The following is a 25160-nucleotide window of genomic DNA, read 5'->3' as shown; positions in this document are numbered from 1 at the left end:
GAGACATTCTTTCAATCTACAAATGATTATATACTTCTAAGCATATATGGTTAAATATTTCTAAGCATAAATGGCAATGAACAATACAAAACCTAACAGGACAAGCATCAAACCATGAGACCTTGTTCACTTTCTGATAATCATCACCAATGTTCCCTCTAAACTGCGCGTGTGCTCAATTGCACACTGCTGGCATGGTCTCTGTGCAGAAAAAAATCTGTGTTGCACACAAAATAAAATTCTAACCTGAATTGAAATTAAAGTAAATACGTTAACAATTCTATTTTGCAGTCTTAGTCAGTAAGTGACTGGCTGCTCCAGTATGGGATTAGAACAATGTTTGGTTTTCTTCCAGAATACTGCGGGAAGAAACAGTAAAAAACAGCGTTTTATAAGGAAAACTCTCTAAAGCACTCACTGCCTGTGAGCAAAGACAAAACCAAAACACCCCCACCCTTTCCCATTGGTCAAAAAATGCACCATGTCGACCAATCAAAACATGGCATTTAGTTGTTAAGAAACGGGAGGAAGTTTTAGGAGTGACGGTGTTCTGGGAATCCATCCTACCTCAAAAAACATCCTTCCCAATGTTTCTGCACAGATGCGGTGCATGTGCACAACACCAAAGCAGAATCCACTTTTTCTCTCACCCATCCGGAATACTTCTCAAAGTTATGCTTATGGTTAGGGGTAGGGTTAGGTTAGATTGCATCAGATTTGATGCAAAACACCTGATTGTTCTGTAAATAGTTTAAATGTTTGTTTAAAAAATGCCTTAGCAGCATTTTTAGGTAAACAGCTGCAAAAATCTTTGTTGTTTGCAATACTCAGTAACTTTTTTGAAGAAGTAACTATATAATTAATTGCCCAGCATTGGTCTTTATATATTGTATTTTGCAGAGAGAGAGTTACAAAGTTTCAAAGTGGTGCTCCATGAGAGTCCTGTAGACGAGCAGGGGAGGAGAACGCAGCTGCAAACCACTGTTGCAGTGCAGGAACATCTGCTTTATTGGAATGTGTGAGATGTTAACCACAATGACTCTTAAAAACACTGTCTGAAAACTTCATGCCAACAGCACGTTTTTAAGGAAAATCAAACATATTTTCCTTGAAGGTCATTTTAGAGTTTTTAATGAGCTGTAGGATCCTTTTTCAGTGTGAGTGGAGAACAGCCAAGTCGCCTCCTGTGATAAACCTCCACATGTACCACTGAAAACAGTTAAATTAGTTTGAATCGGAAATAATGGCTCAAACTACTTGTTCTGAGACCATTTCTTTATTTTTCCCACCAAACTGTTTAATAAGATAAACTCTACACAGACTTCATCAAATATAACTAATGCTTTAACAGTATCAGGATTTCATAATACAAACTTCAAATCAACAAGAAAACAGCTGCAAACATGTGGATCAAAATTCATTAAAAAAACAACATGTGGACTTCAAGGACTAAATACACTAAAGTGAAAGGAGGAGCAAAAAATTAGAGGTTTAACAGAATTTGAATTAAGTAAAAGTAGTCACCTGTGATCTTTAAAATGGTTCTGATGTGTGCTGCTGTTTTTAACTTTCAACATTTCTTTGCTGCCACTGTGAATAAGATTGTGTTCTTTGCCTAATTGAATAAAGGTTACACTGACTTACTGCTCCATCCTCTGGTACAAACTGGTATTACATGGAAGTACAGCCCAAAACCAGTTTAGCTTGAGTTTATTTTTTCAGGACATAAAGTCACAGCAGGTGATTTTCAAAGCTGGTGGACAGATTTAGTTCATTTTGGTAGTTTTAAGAGCAACAGCTGTGTAATTATTTGCAGTTTGGGGAGAAAATGATTTAAGAGAAGATTTTACAACAGCAAAAGATAAATATGAATGAAGAATTGAAATTTAACTGAGGTAACACATTAAATGAATACATAAAAAAAAGAAGTTAATTTTGGAAAAACTAAGAAAGCTAAATTAAAAGAAATTGATATATAAAACCATATCTGCAATTTTGATACATTATCTGTTTGGTGAAAAAGAAATTCCTATAACTTTAATAATACAGTAACAAGTACAACTACTAAAGACTACTGTGTCCTAAGGGAACAAAGATTAAAATGTAACAGGGATAACATTTTAGAGAATTAAAATCCCTCAAAGGAAAAAACATAAACTTGATATGCATATCTATACATGCAGCTTCCTAAATGTAACATTCAGAATTATTCACTGCAGGTCCAGAAATCAGAGCTACCTCATCAGATCCAAGTGTGACATCAGCTGACACTCTTTACAGGAGATTCCATCTGAACTCTGTGGAGCCTGATCTCAAGGTTTTTAAGTCTGACCCTGAAACCAGAAGAGGATCTTTCTCTCTCTTCAGATTCATTGTGATCCAGTGATTTCAGTCCTGCATGATCAGGCTGATGTTTGATAATGAAGTGAATGTTTTTGCACATTGGTAACAGTGAAACAGTTTATTTACAGTGTGGGATTGTTTGTGTTCGGAGTATGAACTGACATTCCTGAAGCTCTTGTCACACTGGTCACAGCTGAAGTTCACTTCCATGTGTGTACGTTCATGTTTGTTACGATGACCTGATTGTGAGAAGCTTTTGTCACTGTGTCTGCACTTGTATGGTGTCTCTCCTGTGTGGATTCCCTTATGCTTTTTCATTGAGCTCATGTTCAGTGGTGAAGGATGACCCACACTGGTCACAGATGTGCTTTTTGACCACACTGTGGAAGAGGTCATGTATTTTTATAGTATTTGGTGTGTGGAAGCCTCTCCCACATTCTTTGCAGTAGTTCATTTTGCCTCCAGTGTGTCTACGTTGATGTGCTTTTAGGTCCCGTTTGTGATTGGAGGTTTTTCCACAAAGGTCAAAGAGAAACTCTTTCCCACCACCACAGTGACGACAGGGTTGAGAAATGGATCCATGTGCTTTGCTCCACTTCTAAACAAAGACATTGTAAGTCGGGGAATTGCTTCAACGTTTTTATCCTGAATGTCGCCTGAAATAAAGAGCATCCTTGCCAACGTCCAATTACATTTTACTCTTTACATTATAACACTCAGCTTACTGAGCGAAAATGATTCTTCATTTTGCCAAACTGTTCATTCAGCATAATTCCATAAGTTTATTCATGACACTTGTTCCAAAGACTCAGGTTACAACTACAAGATAAAAAAAAATCAATACATCCTCACAGTAACTGCACTTGTAGAGTTACTTTCTGGTGTGGATCTGTTGGTGTTTTTTCAAGGGATGTGGAGATTTAAAAGTCTTCTCACACAGGTCACATTTGTAAGGTCTCTCCTCAGTGTGGCTAAACATGTGTTGTTGTAACTGTGCATCTGTTATAAATGGTTTCCCACACTGATCACAGCGGTAAAGATCATTTCCAGTGTGACTCCATAGGTGACTATTTCGGTAGTGTTTCTCACTGAACCTTTTTCCACAAAAGTCGCAGCTGTACGCCTTAATTCCAGAGTGGGTAACTAGATGCCTCTGTAAACCGTCATTTCGAGCAAAAGCTTTACCACACAAATCACAGCTGTGTGCTTTAACTCCACTGTGCATGATATGGTGTAATTTTAAGCCTTTGCGTTGGGTAAAAGACTTTCCACACAAGTTGCAGCTGTAAGGTTTAACTCCACTGTGGATGAGTTGGTGTGTTTTAAAGTTTTGCGCGTGGGTAAAAGACTTTCCACACAAGTGACAGTTGTACGCTTTAAATCCACTGTGAACGAGTCTGTGTGTTTTTAATTCTCTAGCCTGGGTAAAAGACTTTCCACACAAGTCACAGCTGTGTGCTTTAACTCCACTGTGGATGAGTTGGTGTGTTTTTAAGCTTCCAGCCAGGGTATATGACTTTCCACACAAGTCACAGCTATATGATTTAACTCCACTGTGGATGAGTTGGTGTCTTTTTAAGCTTCCAGACTGGGTAAAAGACTTTCTACACAAGTCACAGCTGTATGGTTTAAATCCACTGTGGATGAGTTGGTGTGTTTTTAAGGATCCAGCCTCGGTAAAAGACTTTCCACACAAGTCACAGCTATACGGTTTAACTCCACTGTGGATGAGCTGGTGTGTTTTTAAGCTTCCAGCCAGGGTAAAAGACTTTCCACACAAGTCACAGCTATATGATTTAACTCCACTGTGGATGAGTTGGTGTCTTTTTAAGCTTCCAGACTGGGTAAAAGACTTTCCACACAAGTCACAGCTGTAAGGTTTAAATCCACTGTGGATGAGTTGGTGTGTTTTTAAGGATCCAGCCTCGGTAAAAGACTTTCCACACAAGTCACAGCTATACGGTTTAACTCCACTGTGGATGAGTTGATGTGTTTTTAAGCTTCCAGCCAGGGTAAAAGACTTTCCACACAAGTCACAGCTGTAAGGTTTAACTCCACTGTGGATGAGTTGGTGTCTTTTTAAGCCTCCAGCCCGGGTAAAAGACTTTCCACACAAGTCACAGTTGTAAGGTTTAACTCCACTGTGGATGAGTTGGTGAGTTTTTAAGTCTCCAGCCCGGGTAAAATCCTTCCCACACTCATCACAGCTGTAGGTTTTCTCTCCCTTTCTTCTGTGAGGTTTGTCGGCCTCCTGAGAGCGCTGACTTCTCGCTCCATGTTCGTCCTGCAGTGACAGAGATACAAACAGAGGCAGTGAGTGAAATGCAGTCGTGGAACAAACTGAAACTCCCTCCATTGGTGGAATCAAACATGTCAACAAACACATTGTAGGTGTGTTACCACCACCTTCTGGTGACAGTATCACATTACAATGATGTGCTACAATGAGAGTTGTAATGAAAATGACATTATTGAAGAAATATCAATCAGCAGAGAAACTCTTTTACGCATAAGAAATTGCAAGTTCAACTGATGATCTTGTTGTTTCAATGTGTGCTTATAAAATATAATCTTTGCATTTTCTTCTAACTTCAGTGGTTTTTGGTTGTGAATGTAGAGTGTATATATGGAGGAGCACAGGATGGAAAAGATAAAGCTGCTGTTAACATGTTTTTAAAAACCAACCAGCTGAACACACAGTTTCAATAACCGTGTAACTGTGATACTTTTCTCACCTTTTGTGTTGAAGTCATTGTTTCCTCTGTAGTGGCTGAGCTGAGTCCAAAATTGTTCCTCTGCCGCTCCACCAGAATCCTGTTACTCAGCTGGGACACACACACAAAAATATACAAACACCGTAAGTAGTCCAGACAGACCAAGGAACTAACTTTCTGTCTAAACTTTTCAAGCAGGTCATGCAGACTCTGGGGATTAAGCATGTTGTGTCAAGTGCATACCATCCTGAGTCTCAAGGAGCATTAGAGCGCTGGCATCAGACACTCAAGGCAACGTTGCAGAAATACTGCTTGGATACTGGAAAAGAGTGGGATGAGGGAGTACCCCTGATGGTGTTTGCCATGCGCGAAGCTAAGCAAGAGTCCCTTGGATTTAGCCCAAATGAACTAGTGTTTGGTCATTCTGTTCGGGGACCTTTGAAGTTGTTGAAAGAACAGTTCTTGTCAACAGACCATGTTGTGAAAACTAATGTTCTGGATTATGTTTCACAGTTCAGAGAGTGCCTCCATAAGGCCAGGTTGGCAGCTGCAGAAGCCCTCTCCTCTGCTCAGGGGAAGATGAAGAGTTGGTATGATAAGATCTTTCAATCCTCGATCTTTCAATCCAGGTGACAAGGTTTTGGTTCTTCTACCAACTGCTAGCTCTGCATTGTCTGCCTGCTTCTGTGGACCATACCAGGTGGATAAGAAAGTAAATGACACTGACTATGTGATTAAAACACCAGATAGGAAGCGTAAAACACGCTTGTGCCATCTCAATATGCTTAAATCCTTTCATTCTAGAGCTGACTCTTTCTGTGGCACCGCAGATAAGCCTGTGGCATCTCCGTCAGAGCAAATCTCATCTCCAGAAACTCTCTTGTTGAACTCCTCCTCAGGATTGAGGTCGAGTTTAGATGAAGATGGGCTCAAACTTTGTGATGCCAGCTACCAGAATGCCAGAATGCTTAATTCTGAGGTACTGTCCCAGTTGTCTATATATCTGTCCCACTTGACCCGTGAGCAACAGTTAATAATAATAATAATAATGGATTGGATTTATATAGCGCTTTTCAAGGCACCCAAAGCGCTTTACACTACCACTATTCATTCACTCTCCCATTCACACACTGGTGGATGCAAGCTACACTTGTAGCCACAGCTGCCCTGGGGCAGACTGACAGAAGCGAGGCTGCCATATCGCGCCATCGGCCCCTCTGGCCAACACCAGTAGGCGGTAGGGTAAAGTGTCTTGCACACAACGACACAACGACTAGGACAGAGAGCCCGGGGATCGAACCGGCGACCTTCCGGTTACAGATGCGATTCCCAACCCCCTGAGCCACGGTTGCCCAGTTGGACATTGAAAGGCTCGTCAACATTCATTTAACACTCTTTGGGGACACGCCTTCCCGTACTACTGTAATAGAGCACGACATTGATGTTGGGAATGCAGTGCCTATTAAGCAGCATGCTTACCGTGTGAATATGGCAAAAAGGGAAATGATGAACACAGAAGTAGACTACCTTCTGAAGCATGGATTGGCTATCCCAAGCTATAGTCCATGGAGTTCTCCGTGCCTGGTTACGCCAAAATCAGATGGAACACCTCGCTTTTGCACAGATTTCCGCAAGGTAAATGCAGTAACAGTACCTGATTCCTTCCCACTGCCCCGTATTGAGGACTGTATTGACAGCGTCGGATCTGCTGCTTATGTGAGTAAGCTTGACCATCTTAAAGGTTATTGGCAAGTACCTCTGACAGAAAGAGCATCAGAAATCTCAGCTTTCGTAACACCTGATCACTTTTTACAATATACAGTCATGGCATTTGGAATGAGAAATGCTCCTGCTACCTTTCAGAGGTTAATGTCAACTGTATTATCTGGTGTGGCGAACTGTAATGTTTATCTTGATGATGTGGTCATCTATTCTTCCAACTGGTCAGAGCATGTCGACACTTTAACCACCATGTTCAAGCGTTTAGCTGATGCTTCCTTGACCCTCAACTTGGCTAAATGCGAGTTTGGTAAGGCTACAGTGACCTACCTTGGAAAGGAAGTTGGGCAGGGCAAGGTTCTCCCTATCAGTGCAAAGGTTAATGCCATCCTCAACTTTCCTGTGCCAACAACACGCCGTGAGCTGCGCAGATTCCTGGGGATGGTTGGTTACTACAGGTGTTTCTGTAGGAATTTTTCTCAAGTCGTAACACCACTGACTAACCCGTGCAGCCCAAAGGTACCATTCATTTGGAGTCCTGAGTGTCAACATGCTTTTGAATGTGCAAAAGGTCTTCTGTCGAGTTCACCTGTTCTTGTCGCTCCAGACTTTTTTAAACCTTTCAAGCTTGAAGTGGATGCCAGTGAGGTGGGGGCTGGAGCTGTTCTTCTTCAGGATGATGGACAAGGAGTGAGTCACCCTGTCTGCTTCTTTGGCAAGAAGTTCGATACTCATCAAAGGCGGTACTCGACAATTGAAAAGGAGACTCTGGCCATGCTTTTGGCTCTTCAGCATTTTGACGTGTATGTGGGATCTACTTCCCAACCTGTAGAGGTCTTCACTGATCCCAATCCTCTCGTGTTCCTCTCTCGTATGTATATCAATCAACGATTGATGAGGTGGGCTTTAATTTCACAAAACTACAACATTGAAATAAAGCATAAGAGAGGATGTGAAAATATTGTGGCCGATGCCCTCTCAAGAATGTGATGGTGTAAGGTTAACAAACTTATACGTTTGTTTTTCTGGGTGGGGGTGTTACATCCCCCAGGAGGATGTCTCTTCTCCCTATTAACCCTTTGTTTTGTCCAGGCTCCACCTCCTCTGTCCTGATTGGATGTTGCGCAGAGTCCGGCTAATTGGTAATCAGCAGAGCACTATTTAAGGCCTGTGGAGCTGTGCTTCTGTGGCCTCTGGCCATTTTGGTTGCCATACTTGTACAGGCTTGCATGCCTTTGTATTTTGTGTGAGCATTGTTGTTTTATGTTCAGACTGCTTGTAGGGGAGAGCTGCCTTTTGTTTTGACACCCTGTTTTCTCCTGTTTATGTGTTGTTAGGTAGGTTATGGTTATAGGTAGGGCTGAGCCATATTATACCGTTCACGGTAATACCGGTATAATGTTAGGCAACGATAGGAAAATTAAATATCGCGATAGAATGGGAGTAAAACGCGCATGCGCAGTGCCTTTGTTTTCATACGCACATGGCCGATTGTTGAGTGAAACAGATGAACCAGAATTGGTTTGTAAAAATGGTGCAACTTCCGTGATGTGGAACTGGTTTGGTGTTTGTCCGTCAGATACACAACAAAGCACATTTTTTTGCAGAACATGCAAGCGGCCGTTGTTATTGTCGTATTTGTCGGACTAAGATGCTCTTAAATCTGGGAGTAATCTGGGTCCTAAACTCCGTATACTTCAGGTCAAACAACACTGCAGCATCACTTAGAGTTAAAAACTGTCTAAATTCTTTCATCTTTAATAAAACGATCAGCATTGCTGCTTTACCAGGTGTAACTATAAAGTTTAACTTCCAGGCATCCATGAAAACAAAAGTTATTACATTTAACGGAGTTAGAAGTTAGCAGGAAGCTAGCGGAAGTTAGCTCGCTAGTTTCGCTAGTTACCTAAGCATGATATTGCATGTTCTGACTGAGAGATTTCTGAAAAAAATCAAACGTACAGCTCTGCTATCACTTCCAACATAAATGAAGACAGGAAACTAAACAGCAGTGACGTTTGTAGGGTTACTGAAGTTGGGCTAGCTGGTATATAATGATGTGCTACGTGATTGCTAGCGACACAGCTATGTTAGCATAACATAAACAGTGAAGCTGGAGGACGAACACTAACACTTTTCCACTTATAAAAGTTAACGTGAAGGTTCTTCATGGTTAGAAACAAATGCAATCGCATGGCAGGATGCTGTAAACGGACCAAACTTCAGTCAGGTGAACAACTGAGATAATCCATCCACAATACGAGGTTAGTCATTACTATACTGCAACAACATGGGAATAGAGCAGCTGCCAGAGAATTCAACATTAATGAATCAATGGTACAGAAGTGGAGGAAGCAAGAAGAATGAGTTTAATAAAGTTTGATTTATCTGACTGCTTTGTTTCGCTTAATGTGCCTTATAATCCCGTGCACCTTATGGTCCGAAAAATGCGTACTGCACACTGCAGTTTAATGTTGCAAAGCACCTCTTTTTAACTTCAGTGGATATTATACATGGTTATGCTCAGGATATGTCAGCCCATTTCTACTGGAAATGCCTTTTGGTTAAACTTTCAGCAAGGAATTTGCATTTGCACTGTTACATTTTTATAAAGCTTTAATGTACATAAAAACCAGCTTCTTGTTTAAGTGAAAATAAATGGAAGGTTGTCTTTTTGCGCTAGTAATGTTGTGGAGTTGTATTTTGTCTCGCATCAATTATATCGTCGGTTATATCGTTATCGCAAATTTTCAAATATATATCGTGATAAATATTTTTGGCCATATCGCCCTGCTCTAGTTATAGGTTGTATATCTTGTTTCTTTGGAGTTAGGTAAGGTTCTTTTATTTCAACATCAGGGATGTTTCGTTTGTTATGTTGGCCTTGGCTCTCCCTGACGTTATACCTCAGTCTGATCCCATCACCAGTATTAAACAAACCTTCTAAAATTACCATCTTGGCTCCTCCTTCTCTATCCACCTTTATGTTCGTCCCTTCAACCCCCTAGACCAGCCAGGGGACGTAACAGTGTGTGTGTGTGTGTGTGTGTGTGTGTGTGTGTGTGTGTGTGTGTGTGTGTGTGTGTATCATTAGCTCAGCATCCTCAGCAGTTGGTGTTTTTCTGCAAACAGTCTCTCACTCTTTCAACATGTTCACAATAAACTGTGAACACACTTCGCCGACTTCACGGATTTTTGATGGTAGCGATCAAGCTACTTTTACTTCCAAAATCAGACGTCTTTATTTGCGCTGGAAGAAAATAAAATACATGTGCATCTGGAGATCATCCTATGAAGTCCTATTCTAAAGGCTGATTGCCCTCCCCCACGCTTGTACCTGTGGCTTCATGTCCTGAGGGTGGGGGTTGGTTGTTCTCCTGCCCTGCAGCCGATCCTTTTGTTCATATTCAAAGACTATTTTTCTGTATGTATTCTTTCCCCCTAGCAACCGCCATATTAAGATGTTGCAAGTGTAACGATGTAAAAGAATGAATATGGTTTTGTTGTTGTTAAATTCCTGTTAAACTTGGGATTGCAACCATGGGTTTATTTTGATAGATTTGATGTTGAAACTTTTATTTTGAAAATCCGTAGCGGAGGTCTGCTACTGGTAAACTGGTTTTCCCTAAGCTTATCAGTTAGTAGCTGTCACTACCCGATCTGTACCGGAAACCCGATTGGTACCCCGCATGCGCAAATGTTACGTCACTTCCTCTCTTTGCCAACATTGCGACATTCAATATATGTGGAGGTCGCCTTGTCAAACTGAGACCCAGGATCTCTTGTTTTCCTCATGAGCTTCGCTCAATTTGTCGATCCTGCCCGCGACTCTTGGTGCCGTTGCGTGCTTTGGACCCGGTGGACTCCTGCTTGGTTCCTGTTGTGGGATCTCTCAAGAAGGGTTCTGCAAAACCCTCTCCTCTCCGACATCTGCGTTGGCGTGGAGTGGACCAAACAAACCTCCGACCTGTGGATCTGGTTGTTGCTGCCTCGGAAGCTCCCGAGCCAATTCCTCTCAGGTTGGGATTAATTAACGCCAGATCGGTGGCAAATAAGACATTCATTTTGAAGGAATTTTTCGCTTCCCATGCACTGGATTTTCTTTGCTTGACTGAAACTTGGATTCCACCCGGTGAGTTAAGTGCCTTTTCTGAATTACTGCCGGCTGGCTGTGCCTTTTTTAGTGTTCCGAGAGTTTCTGGTCGCGGTGGAGGGTTAGCTGTTGTTTTTAAGGCACATCTTGACTTTAAGCACCTATCCCCATCAACACGCCACACCAGTTTTGAACTCTGTTTGTGTGAACTGGGCCACTCGTCTTCACTGTTGTGTGCGATTGTTTATCGGCCCCCAAAATATAACAAGGAGTTTTTATCCGAGTTCTCAGAGTTTCTTGCTGACTGTGCATCACGGTATGACCAGATCCTTTTACTTGGTGATTTTAATATACACGTCTGCTGCCCGGGGAAGCCCCTGGCTAAGGACTTTCTGGACTTAGTGAACTCTTTTAACTTTGTTCAGTCTGTTGAAGGTGCCACTCAAGAACGCGGTCACACACTGGACTTGGTTTTATCACATGGTTTATCTGTCCAAAACATACTTGCCGAGGATGCGGTGTTCTCTGACCATATGCCTATTTTATGTGATATTGTTCTTTTTAATCCTGTTCTTAAGCGTGCTGTACCTGCTCGATGTTATCGTGCTTTTGGCTCAGATACTGCCGAGCGGTTTTCCATATTGTTTGACCAATTTATTTCTTATCCTCCTGAGTTGTCCACCTCAGATGGATTAGTTTCTTGTTTGGATTCTGCTTGTAAATCTGTCCTCGACGCTGTCGCTCCTTTTATATTCAGACAATGCAAGCCAAAGGCTAGTCCTTGGCTAACTGATTTTACCAGAGCCGCTAGAAAAGAATGTAGAAGATGTGAAAGACGGTGGAAAAAAGATAGGCTGTGTGTCTCTATGGAAGCTCTTAAGACTAGCTGGAAAGTCTATCAGAGAGCAGTAAAGGCTGCCAAGCACTCCTATTTTTCTGAACTTATTGCTGCCAGCTCGCATAACCCTCGTGTTATATATAACACTATAAATTCTGTACTTAATCCGGAAGGCTATATTCTTTTGCACTCTTCTGCAGTTATGTGCAATAAGTTTCTTAATTATTTTGTGGATAAGGTTGCTAGTTTGAGACCTCTGACTCTACCTATTGCTGACCCAGCCATGCATGGTTCTTGCTCAAGTTTGTTCTCTGCTTTTCTACCAATTGTTTTATCTGATTTAGAGAAACTTGTGTTGAATGCTAAACCGTGTGGCTCTCCAAATGACGTTGTTCCTCCCTGTTTTCTTAAAAAGGTATTTCCTATCATCGGACCACATATTCTGAACATTATTAATACTAGTCTTTTGTCTGGTCAAGTACCTAGGGAATTTAAGCATGCAGTCATACATCCTTTACTTAAGAAACCGGGCTTAGACAGTTCAGTCATATCAAATTTTAGACCCATCTCTAAGCTTCCCTTTCTTAGTAAGATTCTGGAAAGGATTGTTTATACTCAGTTGATGGACTACTTGAATGACTCTAAATTGTCAGAAATCTTTCAGTCCGGCTTTAAGCCATTCCACAGCATGGAGACAGCCCTCGTAAAAGTTATGAATGACATCCTGATAGCGACAGACCGTGGTAAATATGCAGTGCTGGTCTTGTTGGACATGACCGCTGCATTTGACACTGTGGATCACAATTTGCTGATCTCCCGCCTACAGCACTGTGTGGGAATTTCTGGTTCGGCACTTTTGTGGTTAAAGTCCTATCTTTTAAATAGGACCTTTTGTGTTAAGTTGGGGTCGGCTTCATCCTCTGTGGCCCCTCTGCTTTGGGGTGGGCCACAGGGATCTATTCTTGGGCCGTTACTGTTTTCATTGTACCTCTTGCCTCTTGGTGCGATTTTCCGAAAGCATAAAGTGCCATTCCATCTATACGCAGATGACTGCCAGCTCTACTTACCTTTTAGTCATTCTGATAGTCTCCCAACTGGACCTCTGCTTGACTGCCTTACTGATGTCAAAGCATGGATGGCAAAAAACTTTTTAAATTTTAATGATCGGAAGACTGAAGCAATTTTATTTGGCCCAAATCGTTCTTCTCATACTCTGGATGTTGATCTTGCAGCTTTGACTTCCCAACTAAAGAGTTCGATCACAAATCTCGGAGTTAAAATTGATTCTGCACTCACCTTTGATGACCATGTAAACGGGGTGGTAAAATCAGCATTTTATCACCTCAGACGTTTATCAAAGGTTAAGCCCTTTCTTTCCAAGCGTGACTTGGAAAGTGTTATTCATGCCTTTATTACCTCACGTTTAGATTATTGTAATTCTCTTTTAACAGGGGTTGGGCAGGGCACTTTTTCACGCTTGCAATTAGTGCAAAATGCTGCGGCACGATTTTTAACTGGCAGAAGAAAATTTGATCACATCTCTCCGATTTTGGCCTCTTTACACTGGCTTCCTATTGAATTCAGGATCCGTTTTAAAGTCCTTTTATTGGCTTTTAAATCTCTAAATGGTCTGGTACCTGTTTATTTGTCTGACTTGTTGAAGCCCCACATCCCCACTCGTTCCCTTCGGTCACCTGAGCAGTTGCTGCTTTCGGTCCCAAAGTCACGGCTGAAACTTAGAGGAGACCGAGCGTTCTCTGTTGCCACGCCGATGCTTTGGAATAACCTTCCTCTCCATATTAGACAGGATGCATCAGTGCCAGTTTTTAAGTCTTTATTAAAAACCTATTTTTATTCCCTGGCTTTTAACTCTGTGGGTAACTGACATTTTTATTGTTTTTTTTAACTTTATTGCTATGTCTGGTTTTATTACTATGTGCATATTAGTATTGTACAGCACTTTGGTCTACCAGGTGTGTTTTTAAAGTGCTATATGAATAAATAAATAAATAAATAAATAAATAAATAAATGATGATGATGATGATGATGATGATGATGATGATGATGATGATGATGATGATATTTGAATGATACGGTTAGCGCCCAGTTAGCTCCTAGCATTTCTCAACAGCTGTGCCTACTTTTCACTACCGGAACATTTAAACAATGGATAATCCGTATACAATAATAATAATAATAATAATAATAATAATAATAATAACTTTATTTATAAAGCGCTTTCAAACAAAGTGCTGTACAACTATTTAAAACTAAAAAGATAAGTAAAATAAAAGTGATACATAGCAATACAGGTAAAAGACACAATACAAGTTAAACACAGTAAAAAAATTTAAAACTAAAAGCAATAGAATTAAGACATGTAAGATGGGGTGAACAAATGTGTCTTCAGCTTAGTTTTAAAAACCTCCACAGAGCATGCCTGCCGGATATCTTGAGGGAGGTTGTTCCACAGAAACGGGGCATGAAAAGAAAAAGCACGCTCTCCAATTGTCTTTTTTCTTTTTTATCTGCTTGTGGGGCTCGCACACAAGAATTTCACTCGCATGTGCTGTGCCAGTGTGCCTGCACATGTGATGTGACAATAAAAGTGATTTGATTTGATTTGATTTGATTTTCTGGCTCTAGGAACCTTTAGAAGGCCAGAGTCCTGGGATTGGAGAGCACGGGATGGAACATAAAGATGTAAAAGGTCGGAGAGGTATGTAGGTGCCAATCCGTTTAAAGCCTTGTAGGTGAGTAGCAGGACCTTAAAATCTGCTCGAACCTGACAAGGTAGCCAATGCAGAGAGTTCAGTACAGGGCTAATGTGCTCAAATTTCCCTGTCCTTGTTAAAATTCAAGCAGCTGCATTTTGCACCATCTGTAGACCTCTAAAACTTTTCTTTGGTAGCCCAGAAAGAAGAGCGTTACAATAATCAATACGTGAGGACACAAATGCATGGATAAGGACCTCTGCAGTGTCGCTTGACAAAACTTGTCTGATTCTGGCTATGTTCCTCAAATGATAAAAGCTGGTCTTTGTTATCTCTTTTACATGAGACTCGAAAGAGAGCACCATGTCGAACCATACGCCCAATTTTTTTACCTTGTCCCTGCAATTTATGACACTGTCATCAATTCTCAAGATGAAATTTTGGGACAAGTGCTTAAATTTGTGTGGCCCAATGACCATCAACTCTGTTTTATCAGTATTTAGGAGCAAGAAATTATCCAATAACCAGCCCTTAATTGCAGATAGACAAGATTCTAGTTTAGAGACTTCAGCACAATTTCCAATGGTTAAAGGAACATAAAGCTACAGGTCATCAGCGTAACAATGAAAGGTTACATTAAAAGAACGTAAAAGAACACCAAGAGGCAGCAGGTACATGGAAAACAGCAATGGTCCAAGTACAGAGCCCTGAGGGACCCCGTGCCTCACTGCACAGGTCTCGGAGAGATCATTTTTAAAACTAACAGACTGAGATCTCCCAGACAGGTAAGATCTCAGCCACGATAAAACATTTCCTGTAACTCCAATAAAATGTTCAAGCCTATCCAATAAAATGCAGTGATTCACAGTGTCAAACGCAGATCCAGCAGTACTAAAACTGAAGTGCGATCGTTGTCTGCATTTACCAGCAGATCATTTACCACTTTGACTAAAGCTGTTTCTGTGGAGTGATTTGGTCTAAAAGCAGACTGAAATGGTTCAAACAGATTGCTTGTTGACAAATGCTCAGTGAGCTGCTTAAAAACCACTTTTTCAAAGACTTTAGATAAAAAAGACAGATGTGAGATGGGTCTATAGTTTGCGACCATGTCAACATCCAGTCCAGGCTTGTTCAAGATTGGCACTACCACAGCTGATTTAAAACATTCAGGGAAGACTCCAGTTGTCAATGAAGTATTTAAAAGAAACAGAATGTAGGGTCCTAATACTGACCACAGTTCCTTTATAGCCCAGGCTGGTAGAGGATCCAAAGAACAGGTTGTACATTGAGCTGCTTTTACAACCTTAGTTAATCCAGACAGAGAAATAACCTTGAAGTCAGAGAACAGTTTATCAGCACCAGCAGGCAAAGCAGCCGAGTAGTCTAATGAACAGCTTGAGGAGGGAGTAATCTGATTCCTAAGTGTTTCAGCCCTGTCTCTGAAAAACGTAAGAAACAAACAAACAAACAAACAAATTCATGCTTTTCTCCTCAACAGAGAGCGTCCCCCGATTAAACAACAGCGCCGTAAAATAAGAAGAATGGCGCCTAATTACAGAGTTAATAATACAGACTTTGTAATGTGTCACGTGAAGATTCATCAGCCAGATGATGTGTTTACTGACAATTGACAGTGATAGCGGACATCATCACCACTAGTCCAATCAATCCTCTCCACACAGACAAGCATAAACACACTCGACTATCAGTAAATCAAATTTAACACACGTTTGTAATGACGCTAATTCAGTTTACTTTACTTTTATGGTGTGGTCTGCTGGGGCGGCAGCATCTCTGCTGGGGACAGGAAGAGACTGAACAGGGTGATCCGAAGGGCCAGCTCTGTTCTAGGATGCCCTCTGGACCCAGTGGAGGTGGTGAGTGACAGGAGAATGGCGGCTAAGCTGTCATCCCTGTTGGACAACGTCTCCCATCCCATGCAGCAGACTGTGACAGCACTGAGCAGCTCCTTCAGTGGGAGACTGCGGCACCCACGGTGTGGGACGGAGAGATTTCGCAGGTCTTTCCTCCCCACTGCTGTCAGACTCCACAACAAAGACTTTAACTGAACAAACACACACATCCACACATGTGCAATAACACTAAGTGCAATAATCTTTTCTGGCATCGTTGTATTTTTACTCAGTTGTATATAGCATTCGTATTCTATTTTTATCTTATTGTATATTTTTATTCTATTTTATTCTACTGTATATAGTATATTATTTTATTCTATTCTGTACAGCTGTGTACTGTATTTATTCTTATTGTATTCTAATTTTTGTGTCATAACTTTTGCACTGTCCACTTCCTGCTGTGACAAAACAAATTTCCCACGTGTGGGACTAATAAAGGTTATCTTATCTTATCTTATCTTACAATAGGGTTCATTCGCTCGGTCAGCAGGTGGCAGTATCCTCGAACACTGGGGAGTAAACTGCCATTAAACGAACAGAAGAAGAAGAAAACCCCTGCACATGTGCGGTATGGATTGGGTAGACCCGATTTGTACGGTCCGACTTTGCACATGCGCAGTAAGGATCGGGGAGTCCTAATCCGTAACTCTCTTTTAATTTTTTTGTTTTTGTCTACATTATATTAAATGTTTCATTATCGGAAACATTTTAAGAGATACTTATTATTCTTAACATCTTAACAGATCGGGTAGTGACAGTAGCAATGAAGCTTTTGCTGTGGTAAGTTCTTCCTCAGTCCGCCCTGACTGAACATGAGTTTAAAACATATTTGAAGATCCTCATTGAGGTTAACATGACAGTGCATTAACAGCATGAACTGCCCATACAGTAGCATCTGAGTAGATTTCAGTTTTATGATCTTGTTTTGCAATTAATGGGTTAGACGGTAGGAAAAATGGACACGCTGAGCTAGCGGCTAATAGCTAGAGGAGACTGTCTTGTCTAATAATTTGAAACTTTTCTTGATAGTTTGGGCGGAATCCTGTTGCTGGAAACCCATGGTTATTCATGTCTCATGTTATTGCAGGTATGTGTATTTTGAAACATGTATTTGGTTGAGCTGCAGGCTAATTCTGTTTAAGAAATACTGCTTATTAAGTTTTGCCCAGTAGATGGCAGCATTGTTCCATTTACTATTGTACATGAAAGGAAATTTTGGCTTTGACACTTGTTCCAAAGACTCAGGTTACAATTACAAGATAAAAAAATCAATACATCCTCACAGTAACTGCACTTGTAGAGTTACTTTCTGGTGTGGATCTGTTGGTGTTTTTTCAGGGGATGTGGAGATTTAAAAGTCTTCTCACACAGGTCACATTTGTAAGTGTAACAGTGTTTATGTGGTATTATTCCACTTGCCACAACTATCAGTGTAATGGGGAAGCAGCGCCCCCCTCTTGGTGTGGCTGGTTAGGTGAGGCTGGCTGCAGTAATCGCTGCCAGTCTGCTGTAGCCATACGAGAGGTGAGTTGTATTGTTCCGCACACGATATAGCTAAGTAGTACAGACACATAAAACATGTTTGATTAGCTGATGGGCACCGAGTGTAATAAGTGCCTAGTGGACACATGTCCAACACCAGTTTTATGTACTCTTCATTTGTTTATTATTGTGTAAAACTGTATGCTAAAGCGGAATGCTAATGAGATGTTCTGCCGTAGTGTGCTGTGCAGAGTGGTGTGTGGCAAGCCATTTGCACTGATACAACACCGTTGTTTCCATTCAGGAAATAAAGTGGCAACGATCGATCAGAGACTCCTTGTCTTCTTAAAAACACAACACAACGCAGAGTTGAGGAGTCTGTTCGGGCCGTACTGTTGCAGCGGGATGAAGCAGAAACCGGTTACATAAGGTCTCTCCTCAGTGTGGCTAAACATGTGTTGTTGTAACTAGAGATGGCACGATACCACTTTTTTATGTCCGATACCGATACCGATATCATAAATTTGGATATCTGCCGATACCGATATGAATCCGATATAGTGTTTTTTTAATCAACAAAATTGTTTTTTAAATATCTTGCTGCATTTTGTATAAGTTCATACTCAAGTTTAAAACAACAACTACACTTAAGCTATTCTGTTATACCTGTATGCAAAAAAAAAAAGTTTCATAGTTCAGCAATACTGATCAATCTAATAAACTTAAACCTACACCATCCTCCCTATTCTGGTATTTTAAAGAGTACTTAGCGTAAATATTAAGCAACCTAACTAATAGGGTTACAACTCGCAGCAACAACAAAAATAAATAAATAAAAATAGGGAACCACCCCTCATGCTCCACCTCATGATGCCTAATTGACGTAATCAACCTTAATTTGATGCAGTGTGAAAAAAAATGCACAGAAATCAATTCTTTTTCAAGAAATATTAAATAGATTCAACATCTTTCTTCAACAAAATTGCAGACGGCACAGATGGTACCTTCCCAAAGGAAAAAGTACTATAGCTTACTAGGGTATATATATTAGACTTAATAGTCACTATATACATTAATTGACTTCTATTCATTTTACATCAAATTAAAAATTTGGGTGTCAGATAATTATTTATTAAAAGCTAGACATTTTAAATGAGAATAAGAAAGAAAAGTATGTCTTTGTGTCCCCTTTTCCCTGTTAATGCCCTATCGGCCCCCCTGGCTAAACTTTGCTAGATGCGCCCCTGCACAGTTACCAGCCGTCAGCTACGTAGAAAAAGATCCTCGAGTAGAAAGTAATATTAAATAAATTCTAACAACAGCTGATCAAGCTTAAACGTGCTGCTGTTGTTCAGCCGCTGGTTTCCTCTTTCTGGTGCAAAGTGGGCCAAAAACAAACAAGACAGACGGACTCGCGACAGAAAAGCCGATCAGCTGATCGTTAAGCAGTTTCATGATTGAAGTAGCAGCAAGAGAGAGAGAGAGGCAGTCGCTCCATATATCAGTTGTTAAGCTTAACGCAGGAATGCTTTACATTCAGAGCCGCAGCCACAGCCGCTCTATCACGTGATGCATACTGCTCCGACGTGCTAACGTTCTGATGTGAGTTACGGCGTGTTGCAAGTTTTGTGAGGTGCTTTCGTGATATTTAATGGATCGGATTACATTTTTTAAAATTTTCTCCGATATCCGATCCAGTAATTTAGGTCAGTATCGGACCGATACCGATACCCAATATCGGATCGGTCCATCTCTAGTTGTAACTGTGCATCTGTTATAAATGGTTTCCCACACTGATCACAGCAGTAAAGATCATTTCCAGTGTGACTCCATAGGTGACTATTTCGATAGTGTCTGGAAGTTTATTTATTTTCACATGAATGTGCATTTAAGTGAATTAATTTCTCTTTTTTTTACCTAAACCACAATGCAGTAATATTTTTATTTTATTTTCCGTAATAAGTTTTGTTGCCATTTTATTTTTTCAATCAATATTTGGTTTTTATTTATTTTAAGAAAACTAAGAGTTCCACTATACGATCATTAGCTTATCCGTTAGTAGCAATGAAGCTTTTGCTGTGTTTGGGCGGAATCCTGTTGCTGGAAACCCATGGTTATTCATGTCCCATGTTATTGCAGAGACCCACAAAAGTGGAATAAACCACACCTGAGCTCTACCCATTTACTCATACAACTCTATGAGTTCCAGATCTACTGGCGTTTAGATCTACTGGCGTTTAGATCTACTGGCGTTTAGATCTACTCAACTGGCGTTTAGATCTACTGGCGTTTAGATCTACTCTACTGGCGTTTAGATCAACTGGCGTTTAGATCAACTGGCGTTAGTCGAACAGATGTGTGGCAGACTTGCGTTTCAGGAGCTGCTACCTACAGACCAGCAAAAAAAAACGCCAAATGTGTCATCTGTGACACTTGTGAGGTTATCTCAAACACACTCCGTCAGTCTTGATGCTGTTGAACAACAAAATGTTTAAAAATGTGGCGAGTTTACCTGGTGATATCCTCATGCACGACGCGATCGCGAAAACAGCAAACAAGTAATACCATGCCAATGTTGTTCACAGGACACAAAGAGTAAACGATCGGGAGACTCTTGTCGTCGTTATCGTTCCCCTTGCACGGTTTGTTTCTCCGAATTCAGCGTTTTTGCTTCACAACTAAAGCGAGCAGTTTACTTTGTGTGCACTAACATGGACTCGAGTCAACCAGCGCCACCTCTGGCCAAGTGCCACAGCCTACAGCCAGATCAACTGGTGACACACATCTGCACCACGTTTGAATTTGTTTCATGCACAATACATTTGTACCTTTCAATTGTGTCTGTTTGTGCGTCATGCAAATAAACCTTCGAAATGAATGAAATGACACTAATATTTCACTAGTTTTGTAACATCACATGTCGTTAGCGTAGTCTGTCTGTGTCTTTTCTCTGCAAACAAACATTTTAGAGTTGGTTGTTATATACAGTCTGTATAAGTGTGGTTAATCTAATAAACATTTGTAAGGAGATGGCAGTTACTGTGAATGTACAGCAGGTGATTAGTAATAAACAGTCAGACAATGACCCTGACAATCTCAGTCAGTCTTGCAGATTGAATGCACCTTCTGTGGAAAGTGGTACCACACGGTGTGTGTAGACTTCCCCTGTGCAGAAGGTGACTACAAATGTTGTGCATGCTAAATAAACAGAAAAAAGTGATCCCTGTTGTCTTTGCTTACTGATTGTTTTCAGTGTTGACAATCCACATTGGTGGCATTGCATCTTTCAACATGTTTGTGGGTAGATTTGGATGTACCAGGGGTTAGTGCAGCCACTCAGCCTCTACTCAATGTGATCATAGCAGCAGGTGCAGATGTGTCACAAGTTAATCTAGTAGAAGGCTATGGTACTTGGCCACAAGTGGCAGCAGTGGACTGACCTCCATTTGAAACTGTTCCAGCTGCTGTGTGATAGTGGATCTGCTACAAATTGAAGATCATATGGAAGTTTTGGAAATTAACCCTTGTATTATGTTGAAAAACAAAAAAGTGACATTGATTTTGTTGCGGGTCATTTTGACCCGTACTGTGTAAATCCACTCAGAATTGTCAAGAAACTGCAATAAAACAATAGCAACTTTATTTCCCATGAGATAAACATGTAGAACAAAGACATACAACAGTTTGACTTTCCATGACTATTTTAGGAACAATTTGGTTTTTCGTTCTTACAAACACATTTCTGTTGAACTTGCCCAAATTCTCAGTTTTTCAATGCTCAACATTTTCTATTTTGTCCACATGATGGACAGAATGTAACTGTGTGTTTTCTGCAGATGTACTTCTTGCATTTCTCACAAAAAGTGCTTGTTTTCAAACAGGAACCTTCCTAACTAAGATTTAAAATAAAAGATTTCTACGTCTCCTCCAGTCTCACAAACAGATGACAAACCAAGCGACACACCTGAGTCACTGACTTTCTTAAATCCACTCACTCTCACTGGCTCTGTTTATTACTAATCACTGTGTAACTGCTGTGAATGCACAGTAACTGCCGTCTCCTTACAAATGTTCATTAGATTAACCACACTTATACAGACTGTATATAACTACCAACTCTCCAGCCATGTTGAAGGATTGCCTATATTGGCTGGAAATATTAATTTCCAGAGAAAGGACACAGACAGACGATGCTTACAGGATGTGATGTGACAACACTAATGAAATATTGACGTGTCATATTTGTCCAAGGCGTATTTCATTGTTATGGAAAAAGAGAACATCAAAATCATGATGACCAATTGGAGTGGTGATTTCTATGACTTTGTGTATATAATTTGGAATTTTGTAAAAAGGTAGGCCAATAAGGAATATATGATATCATTTCATTCTTTTCAAAGGTTTATTTGCATGACGCACAAACAGACACAATTGAAAGGTACAAATGTGCATGACACGAATTCAAACGTGGTGCAGATGTGTGTCACCAGTTGATCTGGCTGTAGGCTGTGGCACTTGGCCAGAGGTGGCGCTGGTTGATTCGAGTCCATGTTAGTGCACACAAAGTAAACTGCTCGCTGTAGTTGTGAAGCAAAAACGCTGAAACCGGAGAAATAAACCGTGCGAGGGGAACGATAACGACGACAAGAGTCTCCCGATCGTTTACTCTTTGTGTCCTGTGAACAACATCGGCGTGGTATTACTTGTTTGCTGTTTTCGCGATCGCGTCACGCATGAGGATATCACCAGGTAAACTCGCCACATTTTTACTAAATGAAGCTTTGATTACATAATAAAAGTCAGGACAGGAGTAAGGATAGTCATGTGACCTGTAGGCCGTTTCCTGATTAGCCTTAAAAATAAATTCTTCTTTTTCTTGATTACATGTGTGGTCACTTTTTTTTTTAATCATTTCTTGTTATTTTTGTGCCATCCTAAATTGTGCCACAAGGGGGCACCTCCTACCTATTGATCTCACACTACCTGTCAGTGATTCCACCTCATTTGTTTTTTTTGTTGTTGTGATCAAATATAACTGTTGGCAGCTCTCTTTTCAGGAGTGTGTTTGAGATAACCTCACAAGTGTCACAGATGACACATTTGGCGTTTTTTTTGCTGGTTTGTCGGTAGCAGCTCCTGAAACGCAAGACTGACACACATCTGTTCGACCAACGCCAGTGGATCTAAACGCCAGTAGATCTGGAGACTGAGTGGGGTTACACAAGCAATCACAAACTCTACAGTCTGTCTAACTCCAGTGTATACCAAGCAATCTATTATTCTCAACAGAGCTAAAATTAACATAAACTGAACCTGCATTAAAGTTAGCTCGGTGCTTACCTTTAGATGAGCTCACAAACCGAGAAAAAATCCGCGATGAAGCTGGAAGTCTTTCCAAACAGGAAACAGATTAGGGAGCAGAGACCCACGTGGTTCACGCTGATCTCAGCTAGGATCCAGGAGACAAGGGTGTGCTGATCGATGCAGATATCGATCCAAACGTTGGTAGTGGTATATGTTGCTGTAAGTTTACTACTTTACTCCCGTTTCATGAAAAAGCAGCTCTCTCTGCTCGACTCCTCTCCTACACACACTTTCTCCGCCCCCTTTTCCTGGCTCTGTGGTGATATGTTACTGTGCGGTCACGTGACTCAGCTGCACAACGTAACCACGTGGGGTCTTATTTCAAAATTAGTGCCTATCTCCTTTTCAAAAACTCTTTTCCTTGGCCTCGATGAAATCGTGGGAAGGAGAATTGCTAAGGACTCAGGGAAAGAGAGGATCGGTGCTGAGAATTGGAACAGGCTGTATCCCAATTCAGGTTCTGCAGCAGGCACGTGCAGAGGGGAGGGGGGGGGGGGGGGCTAGAGGGGCTTGAGCACCCGCCCCTTTCCTGCTGAGTGCCCAAAGTGCCCTTTTGTTGAGGCAACTTTTAAATTTTTAAAATTTATTTATTTATTTTTTATGTGTGTGTGCGTGCGGAGTCCTGTCTGTGCCCCTCAACAATAATATTTAACTATTAATCACAGTTTTGCTAAATAAAAGGATCTGGCTTGCATCAGTCACATGATCACATTTAACCAATGATCGCCCTTGACGGCAGAACGCGCTGGTTACGAGCCGGGAACGAGCTCACAAAGAGCACGCACATTTTTTGCAGTCAGGAGCTGTAGGACCAACACAAGTTAACTCAGAGACACAGACTGATGCGACAAAACCAGTAAGTAGGTGTACAGCGTACACTGTAGTGTATAGCACCCAGGAGTATTAGCTTATTACGTACACGTTGGTAAGTAATACATCCAGCACCATCATTTTAAACACGGGGGCCCCGCAGGGATGTGTGCTGAGCCCCCTCCTCTTCACTCTGCTGACCCATGACTGCACTCCATCATATAGCTCCAACCTCTTCATCAAGTTTGCGGACGACACAACGGTGGTGGGTCTCATTAGCAACAGGGATGAGACCGACTACAGAAGTGAGGTGAGACACCTGGCCACGTGGTGTGTTGACAACAATCTCTCTCTGAATGTGGAGAAGACAAAGGAGATTGTTGTGGACTTCAGGAGAATGCACACCCAACATGCTCCTCTGACCATTGACGGAGCGTCTGTGGAGAGAGTGAGCAGCACCAAGTTCTTGGGTGTGCACATCACAGAGGATCTCTCCTGGCAACACGTTCTCACTCCCAACTCGTCAAACGTGTGACGCATGGTCAGGCTCCCTCTGCTGCACTTATGGACGCGCAGGGTACCCCTCTCGCGTCGGGAATTGACGTGAAGGGTCCTCCGATTGAAGAGATTGCCGCGGAAGTGCCTGCTGTCGGTATATTTAGACATTTTCCAAATCACATTGTAGTGACGTATACAGAACACAATAAATTATATAATGTAAACAACTACATGAAAAACAGGTAGAACAATACTTTTGTATGGTTTATTGCATTTATGGAGGGAGTGATGTATGCTGGGTAATGGCACAGCTAGCTACTGGGTGACTTTATTCACCCGCTTCGGCTGTTATCAGTCCATACAATGGGCGTTATTAGCACAAACCAGTCCCATAGATATGGGTCATCTCCTGCTAGATTGTTCAGAAGGTTGTTCTCATCCATCCAGATGGAGGATCACTAACAGGAGCGTGGGAAGACTCCAGAATCCACTCTGGCTGCAATCCGGTGGATATACAGTGTGTACAGGTAAGACCATTTAAACGGACAGCATTTATAGAATGACTATTAAAAGTCAGCGAGTGTCAGTAATGTTAATGTGGTTATGTTAGTAATATACCGAGTGCTAATATAACAGCTTTAAGATGCATTTGTAGATGTTATTACGTG

The 25160-nt window shown here is 41.2% G+C and overlaps 1 long non-coding RNA gene across 1 annotated transcript; it reads right to left on the bottom strand.

Annotated features, from left to right (window-relative positions):
* Positions 1-1816: 1816 nt before the first annotated feature.
* Positions 1817-23660, bottom strand: LOC308410849. Its single transcript, XR_013974277.1, has 3 exons — positions 23161-23660; positions 5079-5168; positions 1817-4627 (listed from the first exon to the last, which is right to left on the bottom strand). It is a non-coding gene; the product is annotated as an uncharacterized lncRNA (long non-coding RNA).
* Between the last annotated feature and the right edge of the window lie 1500 nt (positions 23661-25160).

This window comes from Rhamphochromis sp. 'chilingali' (assembly GCF_963969265.1).
Source record: "Rhamphochromis sp. 'chilingali' genome assembly, chromosome: 1".
Lineage (NCBI taxonomy): Eukaryota > Metazoa > Chordata > Actinopteri > Cichliformes > Cichlidae > Rhamphochromis > Rhamphochromis sp. 'chilingali'.
This window is presented reverse-complemented; position numbering and strand designations above follow the sequence as displayed.